Genomic DNA, 17,464 nt, shown 5'->3' on the forward strand with positions numbered 1-17,464 from the left:
ATCGTCTGGTCCCTCATGGATTTACTGTGATGTAAATATACACTGCTCTGGGGTGTGGACGTCATATAAAAAAAATCATTAACAGGTATGCAGATAATATACTGTCAACTCATAATGACGTAATTTTAAAATAGTCCAAACATGTATTAAAATTGAGCTTCTTATTTATCTATTCTATTCTTTTTCCATCATCAGCCTTTGCCAGTTAAGGGAAGGATGTTTTTGTTTCCATACACATTCATGTTTTCAAATATGGAAGCTTTACAGGTTAGGGATTAAGTGCCATGCTCATGGGCACGTCATCAGCTGATTGTGAGATAATCTGTCCTCAGTTTAGAGTCACCCTCCAAAAATAGTTACAAGGGATCATGGTAAAATAACTCCACTGTGTAATTAGAGGATGCATTTGTGACTTGAACTCGTCATCACAATGCCACAAAGTCCAAGTGTGGCTGTTAAATCTACATTTTAAGGTGAATTGTAACTTCACTGAGACGACGTCCGAACTGGAACACAGATTTGGGTCAATTGGAAAACCCAGGTTTCCCCAGAAGATTCAGGATTCAGAGAAGCAACTTTCCATACACAAAGCACATCTTTTTAATCTTCATTTAAACATGACACACGTTACATTACAGTAACACAACCTTCCCCCAAATCCCTTATCATGTATCTGTGCTACATCAGTCGTACATGCAGCCAATGCTGCTTGTTCTTTTTGTACAGTTGCAAAGCTGAGGTAAAAAGGTCAGAGATATCACTGTCAAGGGTTTATTTATTACTTATGCATTACTGAATCTTGAACTCGGCTGTTTGAATAAGAGAGAATAGGATGCAGGTTTTGTATAAATGTCAAGCTGCACAAAAAATTCAAGAGATTTCATATCCAATGTTGCAAATACTGTATCTTCTGTGCAGAACAACGAATGTACGGATGAGTTGACATTTTTAAAGAATGTGTGAACTTTGTGAGGGAACTTAAATCCGAGCGTTAAGTGCGCCCTCATCCCAGTCTCACCCTGATCTTTATCTTCATGACTGGATTAGTTAAAAAAATTTGCTGGGTCACTGAGAGAAACACAAGCACAGACACAAGGACTCTCACAGTGCTGTATCTTTGAGGATGAAGCGTGTTGAATCATTATAGCAGGAGAAAGACACTGCGGCTGGGTGACAGAGCAAGGGAGTGACTTTACCTCTGGACTGAGGCAGAGGGAGTGGCGTTGGGAGAAAGAGGAGGGTGTGAGTGTGTGTGTGTGTGTATGTGTGTGTGTGTGTGTGTGTGTGTCAGAGAGAGCTTTGCTTTCACGCCTTGCTGAGCAGTGAAAGAGTATCTGTCACACAGAGGAAACCAAAAGACAGGGCATAAAAGTTAGGCAAAAAGAAAGAGACACAAGGAAAGGGACAGTGGATGGGAGAAGAGACAGAGAAAGAGTTGGTTGAAAGAAGCTTCTGTCCTCCGTCCCACCCCCTGACTGTCTTCCCCTCCTCTCTGCTCGGCCGGGATCGAGAGGAAAAAGAAAAGGAGTGCAGAGAGAAAGACAGAGAGGGAGCTCAGCCACGCTCACTCTTATAGCGCAGGACTCAGGAATTCCAGGACCTTTGGAGTTGTGTGCGCATGCACACACACACACACACACACACACACACACACACACACACACACACACATACACGCTCACACACACACTCACACGCTCACACACATGCTGCTTTTCTCGTGCTGATACAAATCACAACAGGACTCAGAGAGGGAGTATAAGAAAGAGAGATAGAGAGAAGATTAGAGAATAGCCCTTTCCAGCCCTTTCCTGTGGACTATTTGACCATGATGGCACCTGCCGAGGGGAAAGTGACTCGCAGGAGCTGAGGACTCACACGGGACACAAGCAGAGGAAGCTGCTGATGAAAAAGGTGAGAATTTGATTTATTAGCAAAACCTTCTGCTCTAACATCTGTCTTTGTATTTTATGCCCTTATTACCACATAAATCTGTCAAGTGAAGGTATTTATCAGAGGTTTTTTTCATTTAATGAGTAACTGATGTAGGAAGTTGTGTGTTTGACTGTGGGGTATGCTGAAGTGAAATGTGTTTGCTGTGTTTTCAGGTTTATTTATTTTTTCAATGGTTGTTAAGAAGTGATTACAGTTCTTGTAAGTGTTTTTAAAGCTGGGGAATACCCTTTTTGAAAGACTGGAGGTGTTTGTGTTGGAATCACTAATGCACTTGTGTGTCAGCTCTGCTTTATTTGGCGTTTCATATCTATGTTGATCATTAGGGTGATTCCCTTGAGTAATATAATGGCGTGGCTGGACAAAGTGTTTGTGGACTTTGTTTTTTTGGATGGAGAATGTGCCAGCGAGAACATTTCGTGGTTTTCTTATCTGTAATTGGATTTGATCAGTGGGTGATTCATCTCAGATAAATCAGGAAGGGAAAGAGTTTGCATGTGTGAGTGAGTGTGTGTCTTATTTCCTGATGGTCCACCAGTGGAAGTGGGGGATTTAGAGGGCATTATTATTGCTTTTGAACAGAGTCTGTCTTTTTCTTTAGGCGTTGATAAATAATAACAATGAAGTTATGTTTTTAATTTGAAAATGTGAACAGTTTTTTTTTTGTTTGTTTTTTTTATGCTTTTATATGAGGCTCAGGACCTTGCACTCAGGCAGTAAATCGCACAAATTTTTACACGCAATAAATCAGTGGTGAATAAAGAAACAAGTGGACATACAGAAGATTATAAGTCTTTGGATCTTTTACACATGCGGTTATTGTGTGCCTCATCCTTTCACTCCTCCCTCTACCCTCCATCCTGCCGCACTCTGCCACTTTTGTTCTCTAATCTCATTTACTTCTGCCTTTTCTGCAGGTTTTCAGTGAAAATCCAACAACTAATGACAGGGGCTTATCCCATGCCACTCTGCCTCGCTCTCATCCTTTCTCACACCCCTCTCTTTTCTCTTCCTCATCCTCTTTCCGACTATTCATCTGCTTTCATAAAGCTTTGAGTATCTGTTCTCTCTTTTATATACTTTGGCTCCTTCTCGTTCTTTGTTACTATCACGCAGAGTATCTTTTTTGTTTATACCCAGTTATCACCGGTATGTTTTGTGTGTGAGCGGGAGTTTACGTGTTTTCAAGCTCACAGGTGTGCATTGTGTCTGTCATCTCACCTATTCAGCCCTGTAATCCCAGGTCTCACTGGTCTTTATAAGCCCTCCACCCCAAACCCACCTTAACCTGCACAGTAACCCTTCCATTACCATACCACTGAACACACACATTAACCCTTATAGTTTACCTTGGCGGTAAGGTGTGTTCTGCATGCAGTGGCTGGTCCAACAAGGGTTTACATGGTTGTTATCTATGTGTTCTGTTACACACCCAGCTCATGAGGTGGACAAAACAAGGGAAACACCTTTCAATATAATGCAGTCAGGTGCAATATCACCACCCACTATGACCTCAATAATAAACTGAAACTAGAAGTATTTTCTTACAGTGTCAACAAAATCTGATTTATTGCATATTATGTATTCATAAGCTTCAAATTCAGAGCTCTTTTTTTTACTAGATTACATTAGGTTGTACAGGTGTATCTAATAAAGAGTTTCTGTAGGTGTCACTCTTTGTATTGTCTGTTCAGTCGTGGTGGCTATTGCCTCTCATGCTAATTAACCAGCTCTTCCCCCTGCTGATGCACATTTAAAACACATCACTTCCTGTGTGCCACAGGATCCCCCCCCCCCCAATTACAGACAGGCAGACAGTCTAGAACAGCATACATGTAATAGCTTTTTGCCACCTGGTCAGAGGTTGCATTCGCTCTTGTGTCACTTTACAACGGCGAGCAGCAAAGTGGACATTTATTTAACCTAACAGCTCCTGTGGGTTCAAGGTGGGTCTGTTGATTGCCTGGTGATGTATCGACTACCGAGGTAATTTTACGGTTAAGGTGGCTATTCACTGATCCTCTGCCACACCTTAAAACCCATTAACCTCCATCTCAACCCTTCCTCAGTGTAAAAACCCATTAACCCTTCCCTCACCCTGTAATATCTGGCAAGTCAGCAGAAAGTAGGTAACAAATGTGTAAAGCAGAAACACAAAATTTTTGGGAAGTATGATACAATAGTAGAACACGGGATAAATATCTTCTCTTGCACTGCCCAGTGTAGGTCTATTAGCTCTGTATTGGTTTCCTATTTGCCTTTTTTCTCTTTATGTGTATTAAGTATAGACTGAAAAAAGTAGAAGAATAGGCTGCCAAGAGCAGATGAGGCAAGGTACAGAGCGAGAGAGAGAGAGAGAGAGAGAGAGAGAGAGAGAGAGGGCAGCGATGTCAGCTTTCCTTTGTTTGAAATATTTAATGAGTATCTCTGCTCTCTTGAAATATTGACTTTTTCCTATATAGCCAGAGGGGACAGACGGGAGCGGAGGTTGTTCTCTCATTCAAATAAAAAGCAAAAGGCTGTTAGCATCAAACTTTCATCGGCTTCTTTTATTTGTTTATTTATTTATGTATTGTTTTCCTTTTAAATTCTGTTGATTAAAAAAAAAAAAACATGATACTTGCCCTTGATGTTAAGTCGCGGTTAATAAAGGGTAAAATATGCGTGTGCGTCTGTGTGTGTGTGTCTGTGTGTGTGTGAGAGAGAAACAGAGTTTGGGTTCAGCTGTAGATTTTCTGTGTGTGTGTTACAGTATATGGGATCGTGTCTCCAGAAATGTGTTTTATGATTTCTGTACTACTTATATTCAAAAGTACACTTTTCACATTCATATCATGGGTGCTCAGGGTTCTTTACAGATTTTAAAAACTATTTTTTTTACTAAGACTGTTTTCAACTAATTTCTGGCTCTGATTTGATGTCCGAGTGTATCTAAAAGTCGATCTGTTTCCTGCTTCCGTAACAAACTGCTCATCTGCAGTTTACAGTAAATTGAGTCCTCTGGTGGCAAGGTCGACTCAGAATATCACTCCACTAATAGAAAGCGAAACAAAAAATGGACAGAAAGCTCATATGGTGCACATGATCTAGTGTCCTTCAGAGTAATTAAAAGCATACATAAATACCTGCAAATTGTATCTTTATAGATGGATCATCAGTTTTTATTACTCGTAGTATAACTGCCTTAGTGCATTTGTGTATATGCAAGAATGTTGACTGTGTTAGAGATATAGGATACGCTTGAAGATAAAATATCTCATGTTTTAAAGGTGTCATTTGATATGTGTAGATAACCTGCACACATGGATGGATGGATGACAAATGAGTTGAAGCTGAGGTCAGGGAAGCTAGCTTCCCTAATTCATCACTCTCTTAAAAAGGAAGATAAAGGATGTTTAGTATTCTGGGTGATCAGTGTCGATAAAAGTGTAGATAACACCTTAATTGATGTTCAAACTCAATCTTTTAAGTTTAAAGAGGTCTTAAAAGATAATAGGGGAAATGGAGGCACTAAAATAAACCAGGATGGCAGGTTTCTTAGAAGAGTAGTGAAGCTAAAGTTGGACATGTGTAATAACACGTGAGAGAAAGTTAACGGTAGATTCCTATACAAGGTAAAAGTATTGATCGTGACTCAGACAAATTAATAATTTTCACTAAATGAGGCAAGAAAAGACATGAAAAGATGACATATTTTGACAGGTAACAGTCAACCTTTGTCATCGCATACAGACAATTTTGAAAAATGAAGAGAAACAATCTGTTTTCCTCACTTGGTAAAAAAGACATTGAGTCCTGATATAACAGGAAAAAAAATGATTTTCCATTGTCATGAAATAAGCAGTAGAAGAGAATGAGATGTTATGAACAGTATTAAGCATCATCAGTATAAACCAAAAACATCTGAAAGACATTCAGTGGGAGACTTCATGTCTGTAGCGCTGGGTATTGTTTGAAAATGTTCAATTATGATGCCAAAATAATTGCTTAGGCACAATACCAAAATAAAAAAACAAAATCCAAAACTTTTATGCCAAACTTTTATGGTTTGTCCAATAATTTCACCGACCACATTTTGAGTTGAGATATCTTGTTAAAAAAAAATGTTGTACCTGATACCTGATTGACCATCTCTAGTCAAGTATATCAGGCCCCAAAACATATAACACAGTGTGAAAAAAAGAAAATCATGATTTGAAGAGGAAATGTCAAATTCAAGAATAGGTTAACAAGAAATATCAGTCCAAATATTCTCTGCTAGCTTATGGTAGTTCATTCATTTTCCAATGACTGTGGGTTACCAAAGCAATTCTGCACTCAAAAAACATTGGCATTTCATAACACAGTGTAACAAATTTTTACTTGCCTTTAGAGGAATAACAGGGTAGTAAGTGTTATGTCCTAATTGCCTATGCCTAAGAAGTATAGGAAATGGCGATTATTCCCTTCAGACTTTGCTTTTGTGACCAGGACAGTGATATTTTGAAATTTACCTCACGTGAATTTGCACATTTTCATTCTCATTAAGTCAGAAAAACAACATATGAATTACTGGATACAATAATGGGAGACCATATTTAGGGGCTGATTTGTGAAAGTGATTTACAGCATAATCGTAAATCTCCAGAGAGACCTCACTTCTAAATCTTTTGTGGTCACTTTTGTATAACATTAGTAGAAATACATATTAGTTTTGATTCATATGTTGTTTTTTCTGACGTCATGTAAATGAAAATGTGCAAATTTGCTTGTTTTCCCATTGGAAATAGTTTAATTTCAAAATATTATTGTCCAGGTCACAAAAGCCAAGTTGGAAGGGAATAATAGCCATTTCTACACTTTAGGCATAAGCAATTAGGAAATAAAACTTACTACTCAGGAACAAAAACTGAGTTACATAGTGATCAGCTGAGCAATAAACACCCATGGCATAAATGATAAGCAAAATGACAGCAGGATGATAGTAGATGGGCATAATTAATGGATCAGTAACCAGATGTCACAATATTAAACCAGAGACAAAAACATGAGAATGAGGTAAATTACGACTGCGTATCTGCACTTGTTGTTGGTTCAGGAGGATTAATGGTAATCTGGCTCCATGTCATCAGATAAAAGCAGATCATTTAAACATGCTGATGGCCTGAAGTTAAAGTTAGGCTGAAGACGGGACAATCTCAGATCACTATCAGTGGACTGTTGGGAATGAACCGACGGATGTGTAACCTGGAGGTTTGACCACTGGGTTAACTGGTTTTTGATCAGAAGGTTGCTGTTTTGAATCTCTAGAGTGGCCGAGAAGCTGTTAAGGAGGAAGAAATATGTAGCTGATACTTTTTCTCTTTAGCTTTTGTTTATGTACCCTGGTGTAAAAACACGTCAGTCAGAATAACCACCTGATCAAACTCAATGAAACAGATATTGGACAAATAGTTGCAAAAAATGTTCAACTAAAAGATTGTTTTTCCTCTTCCTTTAATTTTGTAGTGCAAGATGGGAACAGTCTGGTATAAGTCTGAGGGGAGAAAGTGAACATGCACACAGTAGGAAGGAGAAAGAGAACAAACATGATTTAATGGACGAGAGCTCTACTTTCTGCTTTCTTTTGGCTCACGATAAGACTCACTGCTTGACTTGGACAAGACTCGTGCTCCTCTTCATTCCTTGTGATCGTACTGACTACCGTCACTACACACACTTCTCTACTCCAGTGGGAGTGAGATAAAAAATGTAATAGGGTTTGAGTTAAATAGCATTTTATCAAATCTGTATCTTTTTACATCTATAGTTTATAATCTCTTAAGTAACAAAAGCTTTAAATAACTAAAGTTTAGGTGGCATAGTTGATGAAAATGTTTTGCATGTTACTCTTTGGTAAAGAAAAAGCATAAGATGATGAATGGTTTGTAAGAATTGTATTAATAATCTGGGTATTTTCTGGCATTTCAAAGCAGATCCAGAATGGAGCTATGTATTGAAACCAAACCTTACTGGTTTATGTACGTCCGGTTGAACACCAGATGGAGACCAATGAGATCAATATGCCTTACAATAAAACAGACGAACAGTCAGTGTCATCACCCTCTGATATGAAAGACACAATGTTGTTTGATCTTTATTATTTTCATGGTTCAAAGGGGGGTGACAGTATCCAGTGTTTTTTTTCACCCAACCAATAACCCAAACATCTCAATATTCAAACTTGAACATGTTGAATATCAGTCGTTGGCACTTCTAGTCTATAATGTAAGTATTATGTAGTATCAGCATTAAAAAACCCACACCAGTCAGTAGGGATGGGTATCGTTAAGATTTTATTGAAAAGCCGCTGTCAGTGTCTTTGTGTTCCCTTACTTTCCTTTCCTATACTGTCTCACACATAAACACACAGACATGCTCACACCCTTCCTGTCCTTCCTCATTTCTCCTTTCTTCCTAGAATGCTCAAGTCTATCCATTGCTGTTGCGGAACAGCCTCTCCTTTGCCAGACTGACCTGTAATTGCACTCTAGATTTGTGTAGATGTGTGTGTGTGTGTGTGTGTGTGTGTGTGTGCATACGTGTATGTACATGTGTGAGTTGGACTCCGGGCCTGTCCTGTCCTATCACCTTGAGCGGCCATGCAGTGTTGAAGGTGAGGTGGAATTAGGAGGCTTTACACAAGGAGATAGGAAATAGGAAAATAACGAGATTCTCACCATCCCCGTCTCTCTCTCTCTCTCTCTCTCTCTCACACACACACACACGCAATATTCCACACATACAAGCACCCTTACACCCCTATAGTTTAAGAAACTCTCTCTGCCTCGACACACACACACACACACACACACACAAATATACACACATGCACACTATGTCCCAGAGGAGTGCTCGAGGGGCTTATGCAGGGGATTTTGCTGTTCTGCAGTGTGCCTGTCAGATAAGGAAGGAGACACAGGCCTGCCTGGTGACACGCTACTGAGCGTGTGCAGTACATCCTCCTCTCCTTCCCCTTTCCCTCTTTAACCTGTCACTCAAGTCACCTGCCACCCTCTGCTGCTACTGGTGATGATACTGCGCACACACACACACACACACACACACACACACACACACACACACACACAGGGACTGTCTGGTATCTCATTTGCTGAGCTCACAAAGAAACAAACACACACATACCGGCAGGGTTTTTTTTTCCACTGAGTTCCCTCACACTTCCTCCATCTCTGTCAGGCTGGTATGGCTGGGACCAGTCTGCTCTAATGAGAAGAACACTGGAGAGACTATATTATAAACAGTCCTGATGTCAGTATTTGATTAAAAGTGGGTCAATGATTGGTAGATTTAGGCACAACCCCTTGCTCTTCCTTCCTTCTTTTGTTGCCGTTTTCTCGTTTTTGCTCTCATCTTCCTTTTTTTTTCTCATTTTTATTTCTTTCACCTCGCCCCTCCACCTTCTTTCACAACCCCCCCCCCCCTCCTTTTCCTCACTCCCTTGGCCTGTTCCTCCTTCTTCCCTCTCCTCCATGTAACCCCCTTTCCTACCTCCCTCTTTTCCTCCCTCCTCTCCCTCCCTCCTCCTCTTCCTCTCTTCTCACCACCTGTAATCCTGCTTACTGCTGTTGTGCAGCTGCTCGGGATCACAGATGGAAAAAGATATAGTGAGCGCAGAAGGAATTTGAGTGTGTATTCATCAGGGGTCTGTTTTTCAGCACTGTTGCTGATTCTTCAATATTATTTTCATTAGTATTTGATGGCTGAGGCTAGTCTGTATTGCCAGTACTGATTTGGTTCAGTAATGATTGATTTGGTCCATGAATGAGCTGCTTGGTAAGAGAATGGCATTTTGCCAGCAGCTCCAGGCTCTCACCATCATCTTTCCATCCACCCCTGTTAGAGTCTGCAGTACAGCTGCTGTCTGCCGTAACTTCATGAAAAGGACAGATCGGTCAGTCAAACTTCTTAGTTTTTCACCATGTCCTTCATGTGTCTCCCAGTTAGTCCTGGACTTAAAACCAGTCTTCATGTCTCCTTGTCCCAGTCTAGCATAGTATTCAATCAGAGCAATGTTGTTCAGTGTTTGTGAAGCTTGCAGAAAATGTTTGACATATTTTCCTGATAAATAATTAAAACAATTGATTGTCAGAATAGTTGCTGATTAATGCTCTAAATCATGATGGATTAAGGAACGTGTCCAAAGTGTTTCTGCCTTGTGCACAAATGTGATTGGGCTTGATGAGAAGGTTGCTCAAACATCTTCCATCTGCAGGTATTACCCACTAATGTAAATGTTTCAACCTTCACTTTTTCTATTTTCCTACAAGTGAAATATCTTGCCCAGCAGGCCTTCATGTTGCAGAATGTTCAATCCTGTCTATCCACCATCCCTCCAGTGAAAACCCTCTTGCCTACGCCCTTGGCCTCTCCTGTCTCAACCAGTAACCCCCACTACCACCAGCCTCTTTACCGCCACCATCCCCCAGCCCAGCCCCAGCCTCTTGGCAGCTCCTCCAGGCAGGCTAATTGACTCAGTCCCAGGAGGGGGGGGATCATGCCACATTTCTAATTTGGCTTCCCCTCCTCCAGATAAAAGCTACATCCCTCCTTCCTTCAAACCCCCCCCCTCTCTCGTTAAGCTCTCGGTCTCTATCAATCTAACCCCTTGTTCATGTATTACGGTTTATTTAAGGCAGAGCAACTTACAATTTCAAGTTAGTAAAAACTTCACTTTATTTTTGTTTGTCTGTGTCTATATATCTTCCATTTTTTCATCTTCATTTCTTTTTCTTTAGCAAGCTGGCTGTCTACGTGATTGCCAACCCCAAATACAGACATTATAGACAACTGAATACATGAAAGGACAGATACACACACTCACAGAGCGCAGCACCCCGCCTTTGCTCACCATGGGGTTCACCTTCAGAGAGCCTCCATCTCTGCAAACTGCACCTGGGGACTACAATGGGCGTGTCTGATTGCACGCGCGTGTGTGTATGTGTGTGTGTGCTTTATCCCACTAACAAGCAGACAGATGGAGAACAAAGACATTTTGTTATTGATTGTAACACACTTTCAGAATCAGAAAAAATAATCTAAAAAGTCTCCAATGTGCCCAGTTTGTGAATTTGAGGTTTTGCACTTTTGTACATAAAATAAATATTTTTCTGAACCTTTAAAAAGTGTATTTATACTGCAATGCTACTCAAATGGTCTGAATACATTGGTGGACATCAGTACTGGTTGTTTCTGGGTATTTCTGTGTGTGTGTCTAAGCATACAAATCCAACCCAATGCATACTGTATGATTTAAATGGTTAGACTGTGTGCATGTGCTTTGCGTGCCTTTGTGTGTGTGTGTGTGTGTGTGTGTGTGTTTTATGTGCCACTGACAGACTGTAGAAAGGCATTTAAGGTGCTGTGTGTTAATACCTCTACAACAGAGAGGTGGAGTAAACCTCAAGTGCATTGACCCAAGGAGGAGTTTCACGATACAGTGACTGAAATTAAACAAATACGCACACACAGACAAGCAGGTATGCCCACAGTAACACAGCAGCAAAGCACAAGTCAGGCATCCTGACAGATTCTGTGCAGGAAGCATGTTTGGTATGTTGCAGTAGCTGTGGCCATTAGTAAAATGGCATTTTCAGATGGACAGATAAGGTACTTTAGTTGGAGGCTCGGGGGCGGCAGGACTTGTGGAAAAGACATTTGACACGTAGAGAGTTGTTAGCTACAGTACAATATGTGGAAAGACTTCAGGTCTGTTCTCAGTATTTGTAGAAGAGTGGAAAATGTTATTTCTAAATAACAGGTCAGAGCAGGTTGGACCGATAGTTTGGACTTTTAACGGAGATTTCTAATTGTACCTTTTGTCTGTTTTTTTACTCACTCAGTGTAGAAAAAAAATCACTGCAAATTTAGTTCTCTACATCTGTTTGTACAGAAGTACATTATCGCAATGAATTCATCACAGATGTACCATAACAAGAACATAATGGGCCCCAGATGACTTCACCTTTTGATCGACCAGAACGGCACAAAGTCATTTTTTGAAGTTTAAAGAACAAAAATGAATACCAGTTACGTTTGAACTAGAGGTAAAGTTTCAAATTTCACCATTAGGTGGTGCACTATGGCAGAGACCCAGGGTCAATTCAATCGTGGTACTTCCAGCTGGGCCACTGCAAAACTGATACTGGTACATTTTGTTCATGGGTGGGAAGCCAGTCAGGGATCATGCCCTTGCAACACTTGCAACTCCTGCTGATTAGTCTGTCTGCACTGTCTCTGCATCATCCTCAGGTAAAGAGGGGGAGTCAGACGCAACATGGACTGTGTTTAAGTGACCACTCCCTCACTCAAAGGGAAAAATGCAACAAAGAAAAAGTTGGGTAATGATTTTCTCAATACTATCTAATGACTGTGCCATTATTTATAGGCATATTTTGGGTTACTTGGAGTATATTATTGTCTGTTCAAAGATACAAGTGGTATTAGGGTGCTGGTATGCTCGAAAAGAACTACTTCATACATGTTGTCCAACCACGTCGGAAGGCAATTGTTTAAAGCTGTTTCAAATATAGCCACATCCAAAGGCACAGTGAAAAAATCAGCCATCATAGAGAGGTGTGAGACATGATAATTGTTTAAATATGGCCGCACACTTTCACTTTCTCATGGAAGGCGTTGATAGTATTACACTCATTTGTACCCACAAAAACTGACTCTGACTGACTCAGGTACTCTTGGTGAGCCAAACTTGAGGGAAATCCCCAATCAGACAAGATGTCATATCCCATCTTACCTGAGAATGCTTCAGGATACCCCAGGAGGAGCTGGAGAATGTGTCTAGGGAGTCAAGACAGCCTTGCTTAGCCATCTGCAGTGAAGTCAAGTGCAAAAATTTCACAGAAACTTTACTATAATGCATTAAATATACTGTCCCACTGACACGTTTTATACACCATAAGGTACAATTTCAATGTTGTTTTCGGAAAAGTATTAAGTTGTTCTTTTATTGACCATTTTTCCTTTACTTTACAGCTAACCTGAGTTAAAATAAATTGACAACATGATGAACTGACATACAGTCTAAGGTTTACCTGACCAAAAGCATATTCAGCTCTATTAAGGTGTGGCCGGTTCCTTGCAGAAACATTTGCCACAATCCTTTTCTCTCACTCGCCTACCTTATGTTGTATAATGGCATGGGAAGGTCATTAAATATCTAAAATGATTGGTAATGAAAGAAACACACAAAGTTAGATAGAAATTCAAACCTGTTTTTATTGGCTGGCATGAAAAGTTGCCATCTTCAGATACAGAACTGACAGTCTTTCATGTGACCACTGACTATGAACTGGAGAATTGGCTGACGTCTTGTGTGGGTGAGGGGGCTTCAAACAGCCAGTCTTTTATGCTTCATAGCCCATATGTTTATATACTGCTCACTGCTTCCCTCATTAGCTATGTTTGTATTTGTGTGTGTGTGTCTTTTGATGACCACCTAAAATGTGAATTCTCTGTTCCTCCATGCTGCATATATGCATTTGATTGTGCATATACGTATATATTTGTGATGTTGGATGATAGGTATGATTGATTACTTACATGTCAGATGTGACTGCTTTTAGTTGTACGGGAGGAGAAAGAGGAGGGACATGAGAAAGAGAGAAAAGGAGGTAGGAGGACGGTAGAAGAGAGGTTGAATATGGGAAGGAGGAAATGAAATACAGAGGAGTAGTTTTTAAAGACACTGATCGATTAATGTGAAATGTGCGGCAGCAGGTAGTCCTTGGTCATACAGGTGACTTTATCCTCCCCTTATCATCCCCTCTTTCCTCTAAACATCTTCCAATCCTACTTCCCATTCTCTTCTCTTTGACTTCTTCTTGTCTCTCACTTTCACCCTGCCACTTATTATCGTTCCATTTTCTCAAAATAACAGGATGGAAAGAGTCAGAGGACTAAATGGGACAGCAGAAGAAATATGGTAAGGGGAGGTAATGAGGGAGGTAAAAAACTGCATTTGTACCCATTTGCTGATAAGGTCAGTGTCAGAGGTCAGTAACTGATAACGGTATTTACCTGAGGGGCAACATAAACGCACTCACCTTCCTCATTTAGACCCTACAGTTTGTGGTTGTGTAAGTACTTTGTGTAAGCACTGTGCATGTGCAATCTAGATGCAGTTTAAGGTGGTTTCCATCGCTCAAATAGGCACAAGCAACAACGGCAGACTTTCAACTGATTTTCTTCAGTCCTGAAAAGCATCTGTATTCGGTGTTATGAGGTATTAAGTCTGTGTGTTTGGGTTTTTTGCCCTGTGTGTATGTGTGGCTCCGTCTGTATTTTGACAGTAATGGTGATAGATGAAAGCCAAAGACATAATGAGTGACCAGCATGTTGCAGGGAGTTTAGTCTGTGTGCTGGAAACATCAGCTGAGGAGAAGAAAAGAGCAGGCTGTGACATGCTGAACAACAGTTGTTTTCACCGACATACCTACACTTTATACCTAAAACTGGCAATAATTTCAGTAAACCTTTATGAATCTATATCTGTGTAGAAAAACCCCATGCTGAACATGTAAGGTCTGTATGTGTGTGCTTTTTTTGATAAAACAAGAGTTATTGATATCTCTGTTCAAGCCACATTTAAATGTAGAATGAGGTGCGTGTACACGTTGAGTCTGTATCAGTCCTATCTGTGTTGTCAAAACTGTAAATTTCCAAAGTAAGAAGAGCGGTCTAACTTTTGGCTTTGCACCTCTTGTTTTCACCAGTGGGGTTAGGAAAAGATGAAAATCGGAATTTCTAAATTTTCCCTTTTCATTTCCATGCATCAATTCCAGCTTTTGTTCAAGGCACCTGTATGGCTACCGAACCGGTGCAATAATTTAGTGATTTTTATTGACACGGCGCAGGATTCTGTGCCAGTAGTCCACAGACTGTTGAATAGACTGGTTTTCCGTGCCGATAGTAGTTTGTTCTACTGGCACGGAATGGGTTTCTGGAATTTATGGTCAGACCTCTTGTAGACAACCAGACATTTTTTACCATCACGTCGGGAATTGTGGTGCCGTTAAATGGGATATTTTATACCGCATTTTACTGTTTTAACCCAAACCATGATCCTTCTCTAACTCTAACCAAGTGTTGTGCTTAAACCTAACCATTTTAATCCAAACAATGGGAAGGATTCCCGTATCAAAAACGTTCCTCCATTTTTGAAACAATTTGATCATGTGATCTTGCGCAATCAATACCAATGCGCATCGTAAAAATTCCGTACCAACAATAAATGGACTAATGACATGGAGGAATCCATACCAATAGCCACTTACTTTGTTCAAAACTTATTTTGAAACTTTTTGTTAATGCTCAGAAATTTCAGATTGGTGGCAAACAACAACTAAAAACAGCTTTTTTCTTGGTCAGATAATTGTTGGGTCATGACATTGCAGTTTGTGATGGCTAAAAACAGCCATGTCAGTGAGAGTTTAGATCACAAAGGCTTTTTAACCAGCAACACATTTTTGTTTCCCTATTCTTCTTCTTCTTTTTTTTTTATGGGAGCCACACTGGCAGCATGCAGTCAATAGGAGAGCCACTTCTATCGCGAAAGACCAAAATCCACCCTAACCATTAAGTAAATCTGCCTACTAATTTGTCATCCCACAACATAAAATATGTAATATAGCAAATACAATCTCAATTAAAGACAGGCTTACCTTAATACTGGATTGAACAGAGGCAAGCAAGCATTTCCTTGACTTCCCTCATGTTATATTTGTACTTTGTTGTTGCAGTCCTTGTAAATTATGTGTTTTGGCTGCATTATCATAATTAGGGATGGTTGTCGTTACTCTTATCGATACTCCTCATTGGTCTGGTTCTTTGTCCATATTCTTATTGGTTATTTTTCATTACTACAGTATTGCTATTTTTAAAAAATATCTTAATTAAAAAAAGAATAATTCAGAGCAGAGTTAAAATGTATTTATATTTTAAATATAACTAAATATTGTTTCTAGAGCAGCAACAGTAACCTTTACCTCAGAAAGTCACTATATAAACCCAATAATATCTCACTAGAGACAAATCTAAAATGTATAATAAATAATATTTCTGAGATGATAGTGAGTAAAGATTAGAAAGAATGAAGAACACATACATCAGTCGCTATCAGTCATTGATCCTGTCCTCTGTCCTCCTCCCTCTACTGCTCATGTGATTCACTGCCTTCAGGTACCGCTGGTAGTTTAGTTTACAACAATTTGACTAGTTTTAATATACGTTAAAAACTAAGCTAAATCATCAGGCTACATACAGACAGCTCATTCATAGCGCTTCACTATAAGCCTGACGATCATGTTGTGGTCGTGTGAAACATGCTGGCAGTGGATGGGAGACTGTGGACAAAGTTGTTTAAAATATCACTTTTCTACATTGTTGAAAAGGTGTTTTGATAAAGTGCTCTTATTGGCCTTTTACTTGCAAAGTTTTTATTTCACTCAGTAATGAACATAGTTGTCATCAACTTCAGTAAAATGTTATTCACTTTACCTGGTTCACTGTCTCCACCTTTCTGCTCTGCTCCCTGCTCTGTCTGTGTGTGTGTGTGGAGGAGTTGAGCGCCCCGCCCTCGGTCAAACACAGTCACAGAGAGCAGAGGGGAGGACAGAAAGGAGAGGCTGCAGCGTCACCACAAGTTACACCAAAATGTATAAAAGTACCAATAAAAGAACTGACCTTAAAATAAAAGAACTGGTTCTTAAAATTTTAGAACTGGTTCCAATTCAGGGGTCGTCCCTAATCATAATTAATAGCTGGGATGCGAGCCGCCAATTAAAACTTGGTGAGCTGCATGAGGCTCGAGAGACACACAATGACTAACACTGTGCTAGAATGACAAATACAGGGCAGACACACACGCAGACACATCATCGTCAAACCCTGTCATTAGTCCATCAGTCCTGCCGGGCTGCTGTGTGGCAGCGGAGGTTTGACAGCAGGGTTTAACTACACACTGACACACTGATGCTCACTTCCTGAACGGGGGAAAAAAAATGTCAAGCACAATTTTAGTTAAGTAAGCAAGACCCCTCTGAAAGCCAATGAACCGTAGGGTGTAAAACCACTTCCATCCCTTGCTGTGTGTAACGATCTCTCAGTGCACTTTATGTGAGGTCCTATCATCCATCCTCCATAACAACTCTGAGACTCTTAAAGTTGTCAGTTCATCTCTGCAACTCTGTCACCAAGACACACTGGGGTTGGAATTACACTGCAAATGACAGCAGTGCTTTAAAAACATTTTTGTAGCAATATTTGGTTGTAACAACCTCTTGACTTTGTACTGAAGCTGTTTGAGAAATTTACAATGTCGCACAAAGTCAATAAATTGCAAAATGTGGCAGAATAAGCTAGCAAAGCTCTGTAAACGTAAACACATTCCCATGCCTGCGCAGTGGCGTCTGCCTTACAAGGAACTACTCCTGAAAGTTAAAATCTTATTGCTGTT

The 17,464-nt window shown here is 40.2% G+C and overlaps 1 protein-coding gene across 1 annotated transcript in view; it reads left to right on the top strand.

The window, feature by feature from the left end:
- The first annotated feature begins 1,278 nt into the window (after positions 1-1,278).
- sema3b (sema domain, immunoglobulin domain (Ig), short basic domain, secreted, (semaphorin) 3B) overlaps positions 1,279-17,464 on the top strand; it is an 83,596-nt gene continuing 67,410 nt past the window's right edge. The window contains exon 1 of the mRNA XM_044351051.1: positions 1,279-1,914. The gene's annotated coding sequence lies outside the window, so the exon portion shown is untranslated. The remainder of the gene's footprint in view (positions 1,915-17,464) is intronic.

Source organism: Thunnus albacares, chromosome 5, assembly GCF_914725855.1.
Source record: "Thunnus albacares chromosome 5, fThuAlb1.1, whole genome shotgun sequence".
NCBI lineage: Eukaryota > Metazoa > Chordata > Actinopteri > Scombriformes > Scombridae > Thunnus > Thunnus albacares.